Genomic DNA, 22,073 nt, shown 5'->3' on the forward strand with positions numbered 1-22,073 from the left:
TACAAAGCCCTGCTCAAACTCACAAAACACACGCATTCCCGCTCCAAATGCAAGCAGGGTCACTCAAAGAGAACACGTTTCAGCAGGGTTTCCAGACTAAGAGGAAATCACTGAGAATGAATCCATTGCCTCTCCAGGCCCTGAGCCTCACCTCCAGGCCCCTCCCTCCAGGTTGCTCTCATTATTTCCAGGCCCTAAGCCTCACCTCCAGGCTCCTCCTTACAGGTCGCCCTCATTATCTCCAGGCCCCGCCCCTTCGCACAGACACCACCCCACCCCCTCCCAACTGATGCAATTTCCTGCTGACCCCACTTCCTCTGCCTGAGAAGGAGCCCAGTGAGCGCCCACGAGTTTCTACAGGTGGGTGAGTTTCTGCGTTTCTGTGCTGATCCCGGGCGCGGAATCCCCGCAGGCCTGGCGTCCCCAGCTGTGTCCGGCTTCCCGCGGACTTTACGCTTCCCGCACTCTGTCCGTCAGAGTTTCAGGTCGCCGCGACCCCCTGGGACATTTCCCGTGAAACCCTTTCTGAATTGGGTGCAGGCCTCACTTGGGTCTGCGAGACCGCTGGCCGCTTTTCTTGCTCAGAGCTCCTCCTGCACCCTCACTCCTGGCTCCAGAAAGGCGCGATTGGGGCGGGTTCTTGCCTGGGCCCGTTCCCTCCATGTCAGGTCTCAGGCACGAGAGCAGGGGACCCCGGAGTGGCCTTTACCGAAAGGAGAGGCCAGCCTTGCAGTCATCAGGCCGCTCCACTGCAGACCGAGGTCTGTGTTAGAGCGTAACTTCTCAGCACCTTGCTTTGAAAAAGGGTACCTTAGCAGTGACGGCCCCAGATCCCTGCACAGCCTAAGTCCACACATGGATTGCAGAGTCCCACATAGAGTAAACCTCATTGAACGCCTTCTGACCAGGAAGCAAAGTTGTAGGTAACATAGCCCTCAGGTAGAGGGTGTTAGCGAGCGAGACCCTCGCCCAGACCACTCACTGAAACAGAGATGGAAACGGTAAAGCTTTATTCAGACATATTCGAATCTGGGCTCTCACCACCAACTGAGGCAGGCTCAGTCTGTAAGGCGAGTGCCCTGAACAGTTTCAAAGGGAAGTTATTATACTTCCTTGTGGGGCGTCTTGCCAAGCAAGGGGAGGGGAAAGGCAAGTTCTTGTGTGAAACTGGCAAAGCATTCTGAGAAAAATGAAACAAAACAGTTTTAAGTCTAACAAAGTAAGTTTTACATTTAAGGTCAGTTTGTCCCCAGTGGTCTGCCAAACGATACTGTAGGTAGGCTAGGCTGCTTCTTGGAGCGTAAACATCCTGGGTTGGGCTACACCTGTTTCAGGCTGCAATTTTAAATTTTTCCATTTCAGACCAGGGGTGGCCTGCCTGTTATTGTTACAGGGCACAGTGTCACAGAGGACTTTGGAGAGTGTTTTTGGAGTGCGGCCAGCTCCAGTAAAGCTTTTCATTTGATCCTTTTCGGAGTGGCCCTGATTAATCCTAACACCTCCATAGAACAGTGTCTTGGGACTAAATTCTAAGTATGTAAATGATTTTTATCCTGTTGGATTTTTTCATGTTAACTGTTTCTTCATTTTGTTTGAATTTACTATGCAATAACTGTGTCCTATTAATAGCTGCTCATTATAAAAATTGTGTCATAATTATTTCTAGTACAAGGCAACATCCAAATATATATATAACTCATATATAGTAAGATAGGATCTTATTTAAAATAAGCTACCGTTTTCTCTGTGCCCCACTGCATGGTACTGCTTGAATGTTCTAGCCTTTTATCCATGTGTTCTTGATAAGAGGCTTGTTTTGTCCACTGCGCTACAGTGGGTTCTGTGAGTGATGCCATAACACCTTACACTCCTCCTTAGGGTTTCTAGGCTGTAATCCATGTGTTACCAATGGCCGCCTCATGGAACACAACTGCTTTCATTTCATGGAGCTGCCAGTCCTCTAACCACTGGAGCAAGAGGGCTTCTTCACGGACTAATTTAGATGGGCCACGCTGACATGTTTTTCATTATAGACATGGCAATTCTTAATGGGAGTTATGTTTGTTATTCTGATTTAGTCCTATTTCCAACACACTATCCATGTGCATACATAGACATGAATATGTGATCATCGTGTTCAATTTCCCCTTTGGTTAGGTGCTATGAAATTAATTCCATCTCGTGGCTATGTCATGTGAGTTCCATAGTGTTTCTGGAGCATCATATTTGTGGAAGCAGATCTCCTGTGCTTCCACAGTAATGCGGGCTGTTTACCCCATCAAGCCTCAGTGGAACAGTCTAGTGCAAGCTATTTGTGCCACCTAGAAACTTTCATTGTCCCTAACCCGCCAAAATAAACTCACTGCCACAAAGTCAGTTCTCGCTCATAGTGTTCCTTTATAGGTGTGCGAGATCAAAATCTGTACAGGAGCAACCAGCCTCATTTTCCTCTTGCAGATGTGCTGGTGTGGTTGAACTGCCAGCTTTGAGGGTAGCAAATGAAGCCAGAATTCATTTTCCCCCCTAGAAATGAACCAAATCAAGCAGATGCCCTGAAACCCACACCAGCTCCTGTAGACTCCATGTGAGTCAGAGTGCAGGGATGTTGCAGAGGGGTTTCTGTGACTGGTTTCTCAAAGTGCATCACCCAGGCTTTCTTCCCTGGAGACGCTGAGTAGACACAAACTCCCAATCTCTCCATGAACAACTATCCATGTTAACCTTCTGCAATGCTCAGGGACACCAAAAACTAAGCAAGGGACATGTGTGCGAATACACACATTTAGAAAAGCCAGAACCTGTTAAGTTGGTAATCTTCAGAGAAGGAAAACTCAAACTATAAAAAACTATAAAACGAGGTTGAATTTCTAACTATAACATGAGAAACCACACAGTTGAATTTGTAAAATTTGCAGGACCCAGAAAAAAAGTCATTCCGTTAATTTTCGGCTATCAACTTTTTATGTGAATTTTACAGATATTTGTAACCTAACTGATCTTTTTACCATACCTAGATAATAAAATTAATATCAACTTTAATAGATCTTCAAGAGAGATGGTATATGTAAATAGCTTAATATTCTTCCTGAATTTTCATGGAAGATGAACAGGTATCCTAAAGGTTTTTAAGATGTACAATATTTGAGGAATTAAAAATTTATTACATTCCATTTAGCATAATCCTGTACTGTGTAGCATAATCTATTAGGAACAGATATGCAGTGGCTTCAAAAGGTTCATGGATAAAGTCCATTATCTTTATTCCATTTTTCCATGACCTTTTTGAAAGCCCCTTGTGCATTCATGGCATAAAGGATTGGCTACCAATGAGCTCCTTGTATCTCAATTAGATAATACTTGATAAATACCATTTGCCTACCATTGGATTTCATATGGTGACTGTATGTGGTTTCAGAGTAAAACTATACTCCGTAAGATTTTCATTGGCTAACTTCAGAAGTTGATCAATTTCTTCTAAGGTTGCCTTCATTCTCCAATCTTTTATTTGGTAGCTGAGCACTCAGTTGTTCCCACTACTCAGGGACCTCCTTTAAGGACCTACATCTTAAAGTGTGAGTGCTTGCTGTCAGAGCCCTGTGTTGTGTGTTGTGTCAGGAATTAACGTCCCTTACAGATTGGTGGGCCTTTTCTGGGGCTGCTTTTCTTTTTCTGTTGGTCTTTTATGTGTTCCTGTAATGATACTTTATTGTATGTGGGATATATGAACAAAGGAACTTGTTTGTCACACTGGGTTAAATATTGGGGTGCATCACCCAAAATGTGCAGGAGAAGATGAGTCTGCCTGCTGCAGTAAAGATGTGCAGGTGTGGGAGTCCGATAGGGAGTTCTACTCTGTCTCATAGCTCTGCTGTGAGTTGGCCAGATGTGGTGGGAGGGAGTTATGTGTGGACAGCGCCAGGCCTTGTATTTGACCACTTATTAGCTATTTGAGGCTAAATGCAATTAGATTCACCTTTTGTGGACTGTTCTGAAATGTGAAAAAAAAATTTTGGGGGGTGACAGTTTTGGGAACTGATCTATTTGTGAAGAAGAGTTGTGGAATATGCTATTTTAAAAAAAATCATTAATTGTGGGCTCATACAACTCATCATAATCCATACATACATCCATTGGTCAGACGTCTCCCTTCACCCACTTTTCTGTTGTGCATCACCCAAGGAGGTTATATATAGATGTATATGTAATTGGTTCCCGCTTTCCGCCCCACCCTCCCTCCACCCTCCCAGTATTACCACTCTCAGCACTGATCCTGAAGGCATCATCTGTCCTGGATTCCCTGTGTTTCTGGTTCCTATCTGTACCTGTGTACATCCTCAGGTCTAACCAGATTTGTATGGTAGAATTCGGATCATGATAGTGGGGGTGGGGAGAGGAAGCATTCAGGAACTAGAGGAAAGTTGAATGTTTCATCGTTACTACACCGCACTGTGACTGACTCATCTCCCTGAAATTGTTCTGTAAGGGGATGTCCAGTTCCCTACAGATGAGTCTTGGATCCCCAATCTGCATTCACCCTCATTCACAATGATTTTATTTTTTCTTCTGATGATGCCTGATTCCTAATCCCTTCTACAGCCCGTGATCACACAGGTGGGTATGCTTCTTCCAAATTTGGGGCTTTGTTGCTTCTGACCTAGATGGCCACTTGTTTACCTTCAAGCCTTTTAAGACTCCATATGCTGTATCTTTTGATAGCTGGGCACCATTAACTTTCTTCACCACTTTTACTTATGTACCGATTTGTCTTCAGTGATTGTACTGGGAAGATGAGCACATAATGGTATGATTTTTTTTGGAACATGCTACTTTTTATTTATTTCAGTCTTTTTTTATTTCTTCATTGAAGTCTCAATGACACACCTTTCTGACATCCTTTATCCTTATTTAAATTTATTTGGTCAGCCTGGGGTTTGACTATCCTTAAAACATAACAAGTACATTCCTTCCTGATACCCTGTGGTCTGGTATTTTCTCCTCTAGGAACAAACTCTTTTGGGCTATCCATTAGTTAATTCCCATCCCTTCCTTCAAATCACTGTTTTCAAAGAAATCAATTAATTAGACTACTTAGGGCAGATAACGAAAACCACCACTAAACAAAAGGGCCGGATAGGCAGGTAAGAAGAATGATTTCACAGTGGAAATCAGCTGAGAGAGTGCCTATGTTCAACCCGCCCTCTGTTTTCAGGAAAGATGCTTGCTCTGGGTCCTAACTAGATTAATTAATTAGAGGCATTGAAGAGAATGCCTTTCTTGTTGTTAGTTGCCACCTACTTTTCTGCAATTTATAACAACGCTGTGCACCCATGGTGATGTAGTGCACTATGTGTTGGGTTGGTACCACATGTTCAGCCATTCAAAACGGCTAACTGGTCCACATTAGAAAGATGAGGCTTCCTACTCCCTTAAAGACTCGCAGTTTCAGAAACACACCGGGCCTGTTCTACACTGCTCTATAGGAATGCTTTGAGTCCGAATTGACTCAATGACAGTGATTTTTATTTTTAATGTACAACAGAAAACATGCCCTATGACCTCCATACTCTGAGTTCAACATGGTCAGCTTTTTTCTCTGAGACTGAAATGGTGAGTTTGGGCTCATCAAAATTTGGTCATGAACCTGAAAGTTCTCATTTGCATTTCTTGTAACTATTGCCTCTTTTGTTTTACTTTCTGCTAGTGCTTCTTCATGCTCCATTCATTTTTCCAGTGTGAGATTTCCAAGAATACTTATTGCTAATGAGCTTTTCATTTGAAGGGTGACCTTGGAGCTTCCCTCCCCTGGCCATGAAGACCTGGTACTCTTTCACTCCTTTGCTTGTACGTTTGAGAAAGGAAATCAAACGAGAACTCCCCCTACATTGTTAGAATTTCCTTATCATGCCAAGGTTCACTGGCTAGTTTCTTAAAGTGATCATTTTATTTCTCCCTATGCTAGTTCATGAAATGTAAATATGCATGTGTCACTGCTTAGGCTCCTCCTCTGTTGCATTTATCATACAAGTTATTACCATTTGACCTTGTGCTTTTGTTTTTGTTAGTTGTTGTGGATTCATTTTCAACTCATAGCCACCTCATGTGTCCAGGGTAGAACTGTTGGTTTTAGAATGGCATGCCCTCTCAGAACAGATTGGTCATGTTTTGCTTTGATTTGCTCAATGCTGTGCCTGCTCTGCCTGGGTGTTATATTTCTTCAATCAGTTGAATAAATGCAAGAGCCAGTTATATGGGCCTGAGGTAAGCAGTATTGTCTGAGACTCATGGCTTTTACAGGAAAATGAGTTCCAGTTATCTGAACTGAATACAATGTTTTCTTCATCTCCTCGTCGTACTACACAGATCTCTAGATCATCTCTGTCATCGATGACTGACAGAATGACAAACTGTCGGTGTATGAACAGAAATGTAGTTGCCAGGCACTTAGTGGTAGGTAGACATGGGAACCTGCATGCCGACTCCATTCAGCAACTTACCATTTGAGCAGTACTGAACATGTAATTGATGGTTTGTGACTTTCTTCAGATATATCCCAATGGAAGCAACATGTACTTAAAAGAGACAAGAGACTAAATGAGCCAATGTGGCCAAATTTTTTGGGGAAATTGCTTCAAAATCGTGGTGGCGGAATAAATGCAGTGTTTTATCATGAACATGTTGTGTGGAAGAGACTCTAGTGGTTCATTGGTTGAATTGATTGGTTGCAGGCCATACCCTCTGTGGCTCCAGCATACAGGGCGCATCAAGAGAAGACAATGAGGCTGCATGACGTACAGACTGGGAAACACTAACGAGCAGTTTCACTCCCTGTTAAATGGTCAAAATGAGTTAGAATGTACTTGACAGCACTACATTTGGTTTGGTTCATCATGAAGGAATGGGAAGGCTTTAAAACATGGCACCTGATGCACTGCTGTGGATGCAATTTTGAAAGGCTTATTGGATCGACATTAGGTTACACTGTTGTAGTGAAGCTCATGTGACTTTATGTTATAGCTAGTTGGCGACGCAGTGACATTTTATCTTGAAAGTGAAACCTTTTCTATGTTGTTTTTAGGTGGCATCGTGTCCATTCCAACCCCTACAACCCTCTATTTAACAGCATGAAACACTGTCCTGTCCTGCATCATCACAAATGTTCCCACATTTGAGCCCATTGTGACAGCCCCTGTGTTGATCCATTTTGTTGAAGCCCTTTCTCTTCTTTGCCTCTCTCTCCCTTACCAAGCATGATGGCCTTCTCCAGGGACTGGTCTATCCTTAAAAAATGTGGGAACAAAAGTCTGACAAGTCATAGAGGCCAGTCCCACAGCTGAGAGAATGCTAGTGGTCATCATGTTCAGCTAGTCTGCCTTCCATGATCTGCAAATGTGAAAACATCTCAAAGCCTGGTGTGTGAGTACAAGGATCCTAAGACAGTTTACCAGTCAAATGCATTGAAGTTCAGTTACTTATACGAAAATTGGAATCGAACTATATTTTTCAAATCAGCAAAAAGGACATGCTATTATGATATTTCATAGATTGTCCTCTTTTGTCAGCATGTCCTATGAGCTTGGTGTATATTTATGTGCGTGTCCAGTGGTTTTTGAGGGGAGCAATCCATAATAATTACATGACAGTAGCTTTGTGTCTCAGAGTGGGAAAATTTGGAGGATACCTATATTCTTTTTGTTGAGATTCTTTTAAAAAAAATCTTTATATTAGGGGCTCAAAGAACTCTTATCACAATCCATACATACAATTGTGTAAAGCACATTGTACATTCATTGCCCTCATCAATCTCAAAACATTTGTTGTCCACTTAAGCCCCTGGCATCTTACACTGCCCAGCATCTCCCTTCGCCCCCTTTTCTGTTGTCCTTCCCCCAGAGAGCAGGTCACATGTAGATCCTTGTAATTGGTTCCCCATTTCCACCCCACCACCCTCTGGGTATCTCCACTCTCACCACTGATCCTGAATGGATCATCCGCCCTGGATTCCCTGTGTTTCCAGTGTACAGGTGATATCTATATTTTATTGTTAACTTTCACTCTCGCCAGTTTCCCTTTTTTTTTGCTCTGTTTCCCTGTTCCATAGAGTACAGTAGAGTGACTAGAAAGTAGTTGAATAACATAGACACACTACAGGAAATTTCATAATTCCTGAAATAATCATCTCTGTCATCAGCTCTTCACTTGATCTTAGCCAAAAGGCCGAGAAGCGATGCTGTCATCAGCTCTTGATAATGTAGAATTCTCCAAGAGGCTACCATGAATCCGGGGCTTTGGCATGCTACTTTGTTAGTTCATATCAGTAGCTCTCCAATGGCTAAGGAAGGACTACAGGGAGAAGCACAAATTCTGCAGTGTTTCCTAGTTGCTATCTTGCCTTCACCCTGTGCTTCATGTTCTGATAAATATTCTGGTTGGTCCTGTGCAAGGAGGTGAATTTGCCTCCTCCCTCCAATGGAAGAGAGGATATGATGTGGAATTGAGGCTTTTATTTTGGTCATTTGTCTGATTTGTGTGTTCTGACTGTTCTCTATTCTGAAAAAGAGATAGGAATAAGGTTGCAGTTGGTCACAGACAAACTGTACAGAGATAAACTCACTATGCTAGAAGCATGCAGTAGTTGGGATAGCATGTAATTAGTGAGGAAGTGTGTCTAGTGCAGAGATTCTCAACCTTCCTAATGCTGTGGCCCTTTAATGCAGTTCCTCATGTGCGGTCAGCCCCAACCCTAAAATTATTTTCATTACTGTAATTTTGCTACTGTTGTGAATCAGGCAACCCCTGTGAAAGGGTCCTTCGACCCCCAAAGGGGTTGCAACCCACAGGTTGCGAACTGCTGATCTAGTGGGTGAGGTGGATTAGTTAAACCCTGTTGGAAATCTTTAGTAGAACAAGACCCCTGTGTCTAATCCATGTGAAATGAAGTCTCTATTTCCCAGGACTGTTATCTTCATCCTTTCACATAGTGGAATGCATGGCACCTTGCTGAACCCGAGTATATGGGATATTTTAGGACACTGTGGCTGTTGAAGAGGTGGCCGTGGATTTCTCTTAGGAAGAATGGGCATTGCTGGACCTTTCTTAGAGGAAACTAGAGACATGTGGGGATGGAAACTTTTAGAAACCTGATCTCAGTAGGTATGAATATTTTCATTAGAAAAGAAAATTGTGTGCGTGTGTGTGTGTGTGTGTGTGTGATACTCATTGATGCTACTGCAGTATGTGGCCTGAGTAATGGGAATACTTTGTTATATAAACAAGTGTAGGAATTTCCCCCATGAATCTAAAGCTTAGCGTTATAATAACTTCTTATATCAAGTGTGATCTAAGTTTCCTTACGCGTAATAATGCGAGTGTTGACCTTTGGTGCAGAGAGAGTATGTGTTCATTGTGCCTTGTAAGAGCTCTGTGTATTTTACAAGGTTAACATGATGACTTTCATTTATTTAGAATCATTTTATTGGGGGCTTGAATAAATCTTACCACAATCTATCCATACATCCATTGTGTGTCAAACACATTTGTACATATGTTGCCTCATCATTCTCAAAACATTTGCTTTCTACTTGAGCCCTTGGTATCAGCACCTCATTTTTTCCCTCCCTCCCTGCTCCCCCTCCCTCATGAACCCTTGATAATAATTAAATTATTATTTTGTCATATCTTACAACTGTCCGACGTCTCCCTTCACCCATTTTAATGTTGTCCATCCCCCCATGGAGGAGGTTATATGTAGATCCTTGTCATCGGTTTCCCCTTTCTGTACCACCTTCCCTCCACCCTCCTGGTATCACCAATCTCACCACTGGTCCTGAAGGGATCTTCTGTCCTAGATTCCTTATGTTTCCAGTTCCTATCTGTACCAGTGTCCAGCCTCTGGTCTAGCTGAATTTGTAAGGTAGAATTGGAATCATGATAGTGGTGGGGGGTAGCATTTAGGAGCTAGAAGAAAGTTATATTTTTCATTCTTGCTACACTGTACCCTGACTGACTCGTCTTCTCCCTGTGACCCTTCTGTAAAGGGATGTCCAGATTCTTACAGATGGGCTTTGGGTCCCCAATCTGCACTCCCTTTCATTCACAATAATAGGATTTTTGTTCTTTGATGCCTGATACCTGATCCCTTCGACACCTCGTGATCACACAGGTTGCTGTGCTTCTTCCATGTGGGCTTTGTTGCTTCTCAGCTAGATGTCTGCTTGTTTACCTTCAAGCCTTTAAGACCTCAGATGCTATATCTTTTGGTAGCTGGGCACCATCAGCTTTCTTCACCACATTTGCTTATGCACCCATTTGTTTTCAGTGATCGGGTTGGGAAGGTGAGCATCATGGAATGAGAGTTTAATAGAACAAAGTGTTCTTGCATTCAGGAAGCACTTGAGTGGAGACCCAATGTCCATCTGCTTACCTTAATACTAAACCTATACATATATGCACATAGATCTATTTCCCCATCATCACATGTAAATATATTTGCATATGTGCATGCCTGTATTTAGACCTCTATAAATGCCATTTACCTCCTAGCTCCTTCCTCTATTTCCTTTCACTTTCCTCTTGTCCCACTATCATGCTCAGTCTTCATTTGGGTTTCAGTAATTCCTCTCAGTTACATTGCCCTTCATCAATCCCTACCAAGCATCTACACCCTCCTTGCAATTGATTTTGTGTCAGAGGAAAGACCAGCCCCTAACACATCAACAGGGTCCAGTAGGTGCAATTTACAGTAATGATGAGTAAAGATTATAGTAAAGTCATAGCATGAGAGAAAGAAGAGAGATTGAAATAATAGAGTCAGACACATTTCATGGTAGCATGCTTATCTCAGCCTCACTTGGTGGTCCACATGCAGAGAGAGAGATTTATTGCTAACCAAGTTTTTTATATTCTCTGGGGATGGGCAAGCCCCCTAATTACAGGTGAAGACATACATCACAGGAAAGGGCTGTGCTATGGGTAATGCAGTAATGGCAGGGGGTAATCTAGGGGTTCAAATGCTATTGGAAGAGGAGGGAATAAGGATATACATTTGACAAGATGGGCAGACACGAAATTCATGATAGTGGCCTAACTTTGGCTGTTACTGAGCAGATTTGACCTGTTCTCTGGCTCACTATAGAAACCATTATCAGGGTATAAACTCACCCTGCAGGGACCAAACTGAAGCCTTTAGGGAGAAGTAGCCCATTGTCCTTAACAGCAGGGAGTAGGCCCTATTTGTGGTGGGACCAGACAGTAGTCTGGCAACTGATTGCCTTCAGGGAGGTAACTTGACCATCCTTTACCATTAAATGATAGCAGTATCCTAAGTCTAACATATATTTGTGGAGATGACTTGGGAGAAATGTTTCCCATAATTTTGGATCACTTATTGTTCCCTTGTCCCTGGGTTGGTTAACACCCACTGTTAACACCACTTCCTTCACCCCACCTTTTCCCCCTTCCCCCTCCCCCTCCAACCATGGGTCCCATTGTTTCCTTCTCTAGATCATTTATCCAGCCTATCTTATCTAGATAGACCTGCAGAGATAATATGCACAGGCACACAAAAAGCAAAACAAAGCAACAAAAGAAAACAAAAAAAGAAAAGCCTGTAAAAAGTTCAAGGTCTGTTTATTGACCTTTAGGAGTGTTTTCCTGTGGAGTCTGATGGGCTGCCACACCCTGGCCCCAAAGTCTGTTTTTGGTACTCCCTTGGAACTTCCTCACTCTGCTCCCCTTGTTCTGTTGCACGCCCTTAGTGTTTTGCCTCGCCCTTAGTGTTTTGCCTCGGTGTGGTGGGGTCAGATTGGATGCAATTCTCACACAGTGTCTCCAGTGTTGTCTGCTGTAGGACTATGGATAAGTGAGGGATGTCATGTCTCATAGTGGGCCCAGCCATAGGTCCACTCTTTTCATTGGCTGCTCTGAGTGGGGATATTGTCCTCAAGGCTTGGTTGGCCAGGATGTGTTTCTCTTTCTCCCTCTTCATTTTCTCCCGCATGCTCTGATCAGACATGTCCCTCTCCCTGATCTGTAGCCTCAGTGTTGTCCTCTGAAGTAAATTCTTATGGGGGGAGGAGAAGCTGACCTTGTAGTTAGGATTGGGGGTGGCCTCTCAGATACTTTTCTTATAAATAGATTTTCACCCACCTAAAATCCACAGACTTAGAGGAACATAGGATTGGCTTGGTGTCAGGGAATTGGTGATTATCTTTTCCCACTCCTTGTGATGTGCCTTTCTCCAAGAGCAGCATGTCAGACACACTTTTTTGCCCTCATATGACACTAATGTGATGGGGACCTGCCTTAGGCTAGGTTGCCTAGAAAAATCAAACTGTAGACACTTACATATGCATAAGAAAGCTTTTTATCAAGAGAACATCCCAGCCCAGTCCATCTGAAGCCCATGGGTCCAATGCTAGCTGGAACATCCATGGCTCAGTGTGTTCAAGTCCCCAAACTTCAGTTTTTGGGTGAACATCAATCCTTTCTGCTGTCAAGCTTAATATATATATGTCTGTATATCATATACATATATGTATGTCTATATATGTAACTATATAGTCACTCTTAATATTATGTGTCCAGAAATCAATTCAGTATATAAGGACCTTCAACACTACAGAAAACTACAGGACTCTAAATCCATGACTTTCACCACAGAATGGGTGGAAACAAATTCCCCATTTCAAGGTTCTAATCTGAATAATTTTGTACTTTTTTTTCTTTTTTTACATTTTATTAGGAACTCATACAACGCTTATCACAATCCATACATATACATACATCAATTGTATAAAGCACATCCATACATTCCCTGCCCCAATCATTCTCAAAGCATTTGCTCTCCACTAATTTTGCACTTTTCTGTAGGATAAATGCTGTAATTTTTATCATGCTATATATTTTTTTTCTTAAATCATTTATTGGGGCTTGTACAACTCATCGCAACGCACACATCCATCCATTGTGTCAAGCACATTTGTACATTTGTTGGCATCATCGGTCTCAAAACATTTCTTCTTACTACTTGAGCCCTTCGTATCAGCTTCTCATTTTTATTCCCTCCCTCATGAACCCTTGATAATTTATAAATTACTATTTTTTCATGTCTTACACTGACCGAGGTCTTCCTTCACCCACTTTTCTGTTGTCCATTCCCCTGGGAGGGGGGGGGTTATATGTAGATCATTGTGATAGGTTCCCTATTTCTCCCCCCACTTTACCCTTCCCCTCCTGATTAGCAATTAATAGTGAATAAGTACCAAGAGTTATTTCAGCGTGTTGAAATGTAGTCTACTACGTTTTAATATTAGCTATTTATGCCATATCGTGAATATTTTATGGATATAATTAAATTAATATTAGAGGAATTTTTATTTCTTTTTGGAAGCCTCTTCCTTAAAAAAATGTTATCCTGATTGCTCTAGTTAGAACATACAGTCAATTTTTAATATCACTGGTGACAGTGGACATTTATGTTTGTCAATTTTCTGACATAGGGTGATGTTTTTTTCAAGTATGGCATTTTGACTGTTTCTTTTTAGGAATGTGTATTAGTATATTAACATATTGAGCTATATCTGTTTTATATTAGATTTGTAGAGGTTTATTTTCTTAGCATTAAAAGCCTTTGACTTTGTTTAGTAACAATGTTTTATGTGTCTATTTAGATTATTTATTCATTTTTTACATTAATTGGTATGTTGCAGTGCTTATTTTCTTATATTAAATCAACTCTAGGATAGATTCCAATTAATTATTGTATATAATTATGTTCATGTGTTTTCTGACTAAATTCCCAATATTTTCAAGAACTTTTTCATGCAGATCCATTATCAATATTGGTCTAGTTTTCTTAAAGTATCATCTGACCTTGTTAACAGGTTACTACTGGTTTCATAGAAAATGTTAGTAAGTATACTCTCACAATCATTGTTATGTTTCACCCAATAATGTGAACTTAGACAAAAAACATAAAGTGAATACTCTGGTATCTAGCTGCCAGAATCTTAAACTTTTGTCTCCCTTATACTTAGCCTTGAAGTTTCTCGTGGGATTTAATTTTGATTCATTTGATTATAGACCTTTTGAGCATTCTGAAACCCACTCAACTCTCATAGATCACTTGCTCTGGCTGGATCCTCTGGTCTTGTTAGCTGACCCTTCAGTGTAGAGTGAAATGTTTTAATGACTACTCTTGACAGACAAGTAGTCACTCATACCTGAGACTATGGATGGGACATCCTTGAACCCAAGCCAATGAGCCCATTCCTACAGTGTGTGTTGTTTGCCTTCAGTCAGCACAACCTAGAAAGTTCAGAATCCAGAATCTAGGCCAAGCTGACAAAATTGTTGATAAGTCATCTCTTTTCTGGATCCCTCTTGTACTTTTAAGCTTCTGCCCTCTACCTACCCCTTGTCATTCCTTGACTGTAGGCTGCAGGCTTTCCCAAAGGCTTTAAAATTGGCATGCTTAAACCCAAGAACTTAAGAGAGTAGCAAATAAGCATTCCCCTGTCAGGTTTTCTTGTTTAGGATATCTCTGTGTTGGCCAAGGCACCTCTAGGATGTCCTATTGGTGTCCCTCTGTCTCTTGTTGTCCACCTGTACAAAAACTTTCTCTACTTACCACACACTATTGTGCATAAATCTACCAATGGACTACCAATCCATAGGCATTTCTTCACACACAATAGATATTGTAAAGAATACCCATGATGCAAGGGGATTGGGGCAGATTATATTTGATGACAAGCTCAGCCTGGGTTGGAGTGGCATGTATGAGCGTGATTCAGCTTGATCGCTTTAACCAGATAGGTCAAGGGTTATAGTCTGAGGTACAGTGTGGGCTGGTAAAGAACATTCTTCATAAAATATGCCTTTCTTCAGTTAGATTGCTGGTGAAAGGAAGATATTTACCTTCAATGGAGCTTTAGAATCTTTAGGCCTTAAATACTTCCACTTTATTCTAAAAATAAATATTGTATGTATAGGATGTGAATCCAAACTTGATAATGATATTTGAGAAATTAGTAAAATTGCTCTCTAAAGATAGAGTAGTCTTGTGTTTAATGCAAACCCCCTCAGCTTGGAGCATGATTTTGATCCTAGGTGGTGGGGGTGGTCACTATTTAGCGCAAGAAGTACAGGCCTGATATGCCTTTTATACCATTGCCTCCTGTTCTTTTTCAGATCAAAGATTTGCCACAGAGAAATGGAGCTAGAAATCTGTTACTACTGTCTTGCACTTTGAAGCATGACAAGGAAGGATTTCAACTTCTGACTGGGTTGTGAACCAAATCCATTCACCTGACACCAAGCAGGGTGAGCATCCTGGGGTTCCTGGGGGCAGCACTGGGCAGAGGAATTTGAGGAGAAGGAGGAGGGATCTGGGCTTCCTGGAGTCTGAACGCAGGAAAGCACCAGTGTACAAGGACCCAAGCTGCCCCAATGGTCAGGGTACGAGCAATTTGCGCATCTCCCTGAAAGATAGAATTCAGTGGTTACATAACCATTTATAATTAGAACTTAGATTATGAGCATTCCAATTTGAAAAAGGCTGGTGCCATAATGGTTACAGATTGGACTGCTAACTCGAAGATTAGCGGTTCAGAATTACAAGTCACCCTGGGGAGAAAGGCAGAGTTTCCAATCTTGTAAAGAGTCACAGTCTCAGAAATCCACCAGGGGCCGTACCACCTCCTTTTAAAGGGTCGCTATAATCAGAATCCACTCGCTGGCACTGAGTTTGGTTTAAGGTTTTCGTTGCTGATAACAGTGACAACTCTGTCCATTTGCTGCATCCCCACTTTGATTAAGCCTCCTTGAATTCTTTCTGAGCATTAACCAAGAATGTAGATCATCTTCCCCTTGGGGAGAATGCCTTAGAAAATAGATTGCCTGCACTCCTCTCCAGCCAGCCCCCTCCAAGGGCCTGCCTAGATGTGTCCTTAATGGAGCTCACCTTACTGAGGACAGCACAGGGGCCGTTGTCATGAGTCTGGCCTTGATTGCCTCAGTTTGAAGGGCCTGGACGATTCGTGTAAGTCCTTCTATCTAATAATGTGCATGTCCCAATTATGGTCCCATTCTTGCTGCTACAGTCCCACCTGTAGCTGTGATGTATTGATCTGCCACCAAACATGATCTGTGACATGGCCTTTTGTTCTGTGCCCTGCTTATCCAGGGTCTCGACTGTGAATCCTCAGTTGCATTTGAACTGCTAATGGCCTCCCTTATCCATATGATGTATGTGTGTGTGTCTTTTATTGTCTCTTAAAGTTTAATAAATGTTCTCCTTAAATTATATTTGACAGTGGGATTACTTTTCTACCCTAAAGCACAATTTATGATCATCAGTGACTCAAGGTACAGTTCTTTGGGACAGCATCTTGACAGCCACCCTGCAGGTGAGGTCAGGCCCTACAACCCCCCTGGTTTCTGTCCTGAATGGGCATATGTTACAAAGGTCTTTTAGTTCTGTGGATAAATGCTCACTCTGCACCTTAGCCTCACACCAAACACACTCAGCTCTATGTGGGTTGGCAAATCTAGTTGCCCAGATAAGTACTCAGATGTACCCCCATTTCACCTCATAACCTCCTGCCCAAAGGCACTCAGGTCTCTTGTTCTGTGGCCTGGGAATCCCACTGGTCTGTCTCAGTCTCTTGGTTCTGCTGCCACCATGTCTCTGTTGCTGCTTCTCCCCATCACTTCCTCTCTTGTGTCACAGTTCCCTGTCTTCTGGATTGAAAAGTTTCAATGCAAGAATCTAGGATCCAAAGGCCTGTACTTCTGCCTATTCTTTTTTGATGGTAGTGAGATCCCAGTTTCTGTCTCTGAAATGACTCAATTAGTCCTAACATGCTTTCCAATGTGACTAATTCTCAGGTGAGGTTTCAGACAGTTTATTTACATAACAAGGTACAAAGGTACCAATGTATTGTTGGGTAAACTGCCCAATCCTCTTGAAGCAAAAAAAAAAAAGAAAACAAACTCAGTGCCATCAAGTTAACGCTGACTCTTAGCGAGCCTATAGGACAGGGTCGAATAGCCCCCGTGAGTTTCCAAGATTGTAACTCTGTAGTGGAGTAGAAAGCCATGTCATTCATGGTAGAAGGAAGCCCCATGCTGCTTTTGAGGAGAAATTGGTGGTTTCCACCTGCTGACCTTGCAGTTGGCAGCCCGACAGTCACCACTTTGCCACCAAGGCTCCTTTGCCTCGTTCGCATTGGCAGGAGACAAACCCACGTAAATGATCTGGAAGAAGTTAAGGGGACATAGCTAGAAAGACTGTATACTTGTATAGGCCAATGTCTAACTCAGTGATTCTCAACCTTCCTACTGCCCCAACCCTTTAATACAGTTCCTCATGTTGTGACCCTCGTTGCTACTTCATAACAATAATTTTGCCACTGTTAAGGATCAGGTGACCCCCTGTGAAACGGTTGTTCGACCCCCAACGCGGCCTGTACCCACAGGTTCAGAACCGCTGATCTCACTGCATTAGGAACTGCAAGTAATGCTACATTAAAAATGTTGATCTCTATTGGGATTCAAAGTGCACTTACTACTGAGGGAAGTATACTTCTTTATTTCAAAATATATACATAAATTTCAGTCTAACAGATGCCATGTGTTTATTATGGAGCCTTGGCTTTGACATGTGTTAACAGTTGGACTGCTATCCTCAAGGTCAGAGGTACACACCCATTAGCTTCCTGTCCTGACTTAGAGTCTCAGAAGCTCTGTACAGCAGTTCTCATGGGTCCTATCTGCAGATTATACGTCTAACTCTACTTGATGGTGAGGTTTAAATTGTTTCTAAAGTAATTATACAATTTCTAATTCTTCTATAAAATAATTTTTAATTTGTAATAGCTGTTTATATAGCCCATTTTAAATGTTTCCAGATGCTTAACATAGTCATCTTCAAAGTTCATTGATTTGTTATTCTCCTGGAGAATTACACAGTAAGGAATTGGTAGTTCTGTATGGGGTGAGGTAGGGATCCAACTTTTTGGTTTCTTCCTTTTTGACATTTATATTTGATTGCCCAATCTCTATTTGTTATAAAGTCATCTTATAGTCACATGTTTGAAAATTATTAGTTTTACATTTATTGCTCATTCAGGGGTCCTCAACTACAGCCCGTGGGCCACATGCGGCCTGCCAAGGACATTTATCAGGCAGGTGTTTTTGCCGCCGCTGCCTATCCTGCTTAGCAGGTGACTCTCCCAGTGTGCATAGGAATTTGTTCAAAGTTTTTTTAAAAACTATAGTCCGGCCCTCCAACGGTCTGAGGGACAGTGAACTGTTTTAAAAGTTTTAGGACCCCTGGCTCATGTTATAAGCATGCTTTCCATCACTCAATAAGAGCATCATTAACATTATTGGGGACTTGGTGTAAGAAGAGGGACAAAAAAGTAACAGCATCTGGACCTACAGGTTATGTGTTACTCACATTGTATTCTCTCATCAGCCGGCAGATTGTGCATCACCAGGAGCATAGAGAAAGGAGGAAGAAGGTGCCTGATTTGGATGTTATTATTTTGGGGAGATCCTCATGAGATTGTAATTTGTGAACATAATTGAAGCTGATCCAGATGGGACAAACATAGAGCATCTCAGTTGCCCGCAGTGTTCTAAGGACCTAAGAAAATGACCAAGGCCCAGGTGATTCTGATGTGTTTTATCCTTTTCTGTATTTCCTACTGGGATTGTAGAAGCCTGTATAATACTGATTCAGTTCAGTGGAAAAGTAGAAATTTGAAATTAGAGATAAACTTTGACTCTGACTTCAACCTTTGGCTGGAGAATATTGGGAATATATTGATCATAGGATTAATACATCAATGAGAATTCTTTGGATGGCATTATCTTCCAACTCATAATGCATCATTCTGTGGCCAGCTCATGAGAATATTTCAAATGATATGCTATATGTAGTTTTTAAGGAGAAATAAAACCACGTCTTTAGGAGAATTCACTATTCCGTTGGATTTTTGTCTGAACAAGTGTCTTTAACGCTTCTCTCTGAAGGTGGTATTTACATATTTTCCTAATCAGCAGCATTCTCATTAATTCATCTAAAATGGGCCTTGTAGCTATACTGGTTTAAAATTGGTTGACACCTTCTCACCTCCTCTATACCTGCAGGAGAGAGGATCAACCATCAGCACCAGCTCTGATTCCTATATGGGAGAGCTTAAACATACCTGTACCCTCCAATGGTTTTCCAGTTCTGACACTAGTATCTTTGCCACAGCCCTCTTCTACTCAGCTCATTAATTTTTTGCAGTGGTCATGGACTGATTGCAGCCCAGAGTCACAAGTACATGTTTTATTCAGTACCAGAATATACTTTGGTGTGAGAATCAACAGGCTACACATTGGGATTCACATTACAGAACCATGTAGGCAAATTTGATCTTCTTCAGGGGAGGCCTGTTCTCTCTGTCCCTCTCAGACATTTTACCCCCTGAAGTTAGGCTAATTTCTTACTCCCATCTGTATAGACTCCTCTCAGCTCCTTGGGGATATCCTCCTCTTCATCTTGCCTGCCTGCCCCACTATCTTGGCTGAAAATCCTTTCTGGACCTGTCACCATTGGCTCTGTCACCGTGTTCCATCTACCCTGGTCATTGTCTCCATTACACAGCTCTTAAGCCGTGAATAGTACAATTCATTTTGCAGCAGCAGCAGTAGACCAGTCCCTATGAGGTAGAGGTTCAAGATGCTCCATGATTTTCTCTGCAGCATCTCACAAAACTAAATAGCCATCCAGAAAACAAATACCTCTTCAAGATGTGGAAGCTGGTGAGTCCCAAATCTATATGGTGGTCAGTCTGTAGGGTTCTCCTCATTCTTGTGCTTGCCATGGATGATGAACCAGATCATTAGGGCAGACCACAGTCCACTGCCTCACAAGGTGAAGTTGTTGAATCTGGTCAAATAATAGGTTGACGTGGCTGAGGAACCCAAATGGGAATGTCAGGCAGCAGATTGTTGGCGCATAGAGTCGAGGGAGCTCTCAAGTCAGGTCACATAGGTGGCCTGCAGTTGCCATTCAAGGAAATGGCTCATGAATTTCCGGAAGCTGGCAAATCTCTAATCCAAGGGTTCATTCTGAACTCCGAGACTGTAGGGGCTAACAAAACCAAATCAACAGATCAGATGACAGGCCAATGTCTCTGTCTCTTCTCAAACCAGGCCTGCAGGCAGTTCTCTCTCTCTCCCTCATGATATGATGGCTTCTTGGGTCAACCTAGCGCCTTCCCTACCTAGGCAAGGTTAGGAGGGCTCCAGAGGCCAAGCCAGTGGAAGAGAACTGCAAGGGAGAGCATATGGTGAAAGATGGCAGGTCCAAGAGGACCTTGCACTTAAAGTTAAGCCAAAACCGTGTGAAGGTGGCTCAGAAGAATTTGTCCTAAGGTTGTCAAGAGGAGCTTGTGCTACGGTGGCTCTTAAGAACTTAGAAAGTTATTCTGCTTTCAGGAAGGGAGATATTGCCTCTGAACATTCTGACCTTGGTTCTGAGATATAGCTTCTTGTTTCTGATCCCAAGGTGTACCTGTTTCATTAATAGACTACTTTGATCTATTGAGTTTTCTGTGGCCATAGCAACAGATTTTCAAACCCAGAAGTGAGACAAAGAGTGGTGTGGGAGGAATGACTTGGGTAAGAGTTGACAAAAAATGTTGGGGAACTGAGGTGTGTTGACCGCCCCCATCTGAACTGTTCCTGATAATCATTGCCACTGGAGATACCGAGCCTTTTATAATGGTGATACTGCTAGAACTCCCAATTCCATTTCACAAAATACTGTAAACTTGTTTGTTAATATAAACAAGTGTGTGTGAATATAAATCTACTTTGTGTGAATATAAATCTCAGCTCTTTCTAGCTCATTCAGATAGTTTCACTGGTATTCAAACTTCTAATGTTATGAATGGGTGCATTATTTGGGGGCATGGAGGACCTCAACACTTGAACGGTGATCCTCAGGTGTGACATTGCAATTGTAGCAAATATTAAAGACAGACCAGTGGGGCATGTGGTTCCTCACCCCATGTCAGGACTGAGAAAGTGAATGTATTTTCCAATGGGTATATGTACTGGAGTTTACAGATCTTTCCATAAGGCGTACACGTCATGCAATTAGTGTCTACATAGTCAATGGGTAATAATATAAGTGGATAACATAATAAATAAGCAAGAGTGTGACTCACCATCTTGACCTAGTGCTAGTTGACTTGAAAGCCACCCTGTGCCCTCCCCAGGCATTTGCTACATTTATGGTGGGTTGGCTCTAGAACCTGATTGCTCTGATCTACAGATAACCTTCAGGCATAGTGAAGTAGCCAGACACAGAAATGATTCATCTACTATGGGAGCTCCTTTAAGACTGCTCCTTAATGGAGAGTTATTGTAGGGGGTGGGGGTGGGGCACATTATTTGGCCTGGAGAATGTGTATTTGAAAATATTTCTGTCTCAGAACAATGGAGATCTTTATGAAAATAGGGCTAGTTTTCTGTCCCATAATTGCGAATGTAGAAATAAAGTTAAATACTTTCTACTAAGTCCTCATTTTGCCACCCATTTTGGAATATACAGTTTTTACTACTGCTTTGTTTCTTTTCTGTAAGATATTTTTTTAAAATCTTCAAATGGAAAATACACCATTAAATTGACTCCTCTTCCTGCAGGAATCACTGACATTCAACGATGTGGCTGTAAAATTCACTCGGGAGGAATGGCAGCTCCTTAACCCTGCTCAGAAGACCCTATATCAGGATGTGATGTTGGAGAACTATTGCAACCTAGTTTCCATCGGTGAGAATTCTGAAGTCATTGGCTTTTCCTAGCTTATGGGTTAAAATCTTTGTAGTGGCTGGTGTTCTCAAAGACGGAGATTCTCATTGCATTCTCTGGTTCTAAGTTAGTAGGTAAGGTCTTCTATCCTTGAGAGAACACCCTTTACTTTGTTCCTTTGAACATGATTTTCGTAGAAATACTATATTCTTCAGGTTTTACAAACTTTAGGTTAATTTTGCTGTGTCTAAGATTCTGTAAT

At 42.0% G+C, this 22,073-nt stretch overlaps 1 long non-coding RNA gene across 2 annotated transcripts in view; it reads left to right on the plus strand.

Annotated features, from left to right (window-relative positions):
* The first annotated feature begins 306 nt into the window (after positions 1–306).
* LOC142427734 (uncharacterized) overlaps positions 307–22,073 on the plus strand; it is a 31,603-nt gene continuing 9,836 nt past the window's right edge. The window contains exons 1-5 of one of the 2 annotated variants that reach the window (XR_012780080.1): positions 307–360; positions 15,190–15,321; positions 16,314–16,406; positions 18,479–18,672; positions 21,706–21,832. This is a non-coding gene — a long non-coding RNA (uncharacterized LOC142427734). The remainder of the gene's footprint in view (positions 361–15,189; positions 15,322–16,313; positions 16,407–18,478; positions 18,673–21,705; positions 21,833–22,073) is intronic. The other variant, XR_012780079.1, reaches the window with a different exon arrangement.

This window comes from Tenrec ecaudatus, chromosome 15 (genome assembly GCF_050624435.1).
Source record: "Tenrec ecaudatus isolate mTenEca1 chromosome 15, mTenEca1.hap1, whole genome shotgun sequence".
NCBI classification, from domain to species: domain Eukaryota; kingdom Metazoa; phylum Chordata; class Mammalia; order Afrosoricida; family Tenrecidae; genus Tenrec; species Tenrec ecaudatus.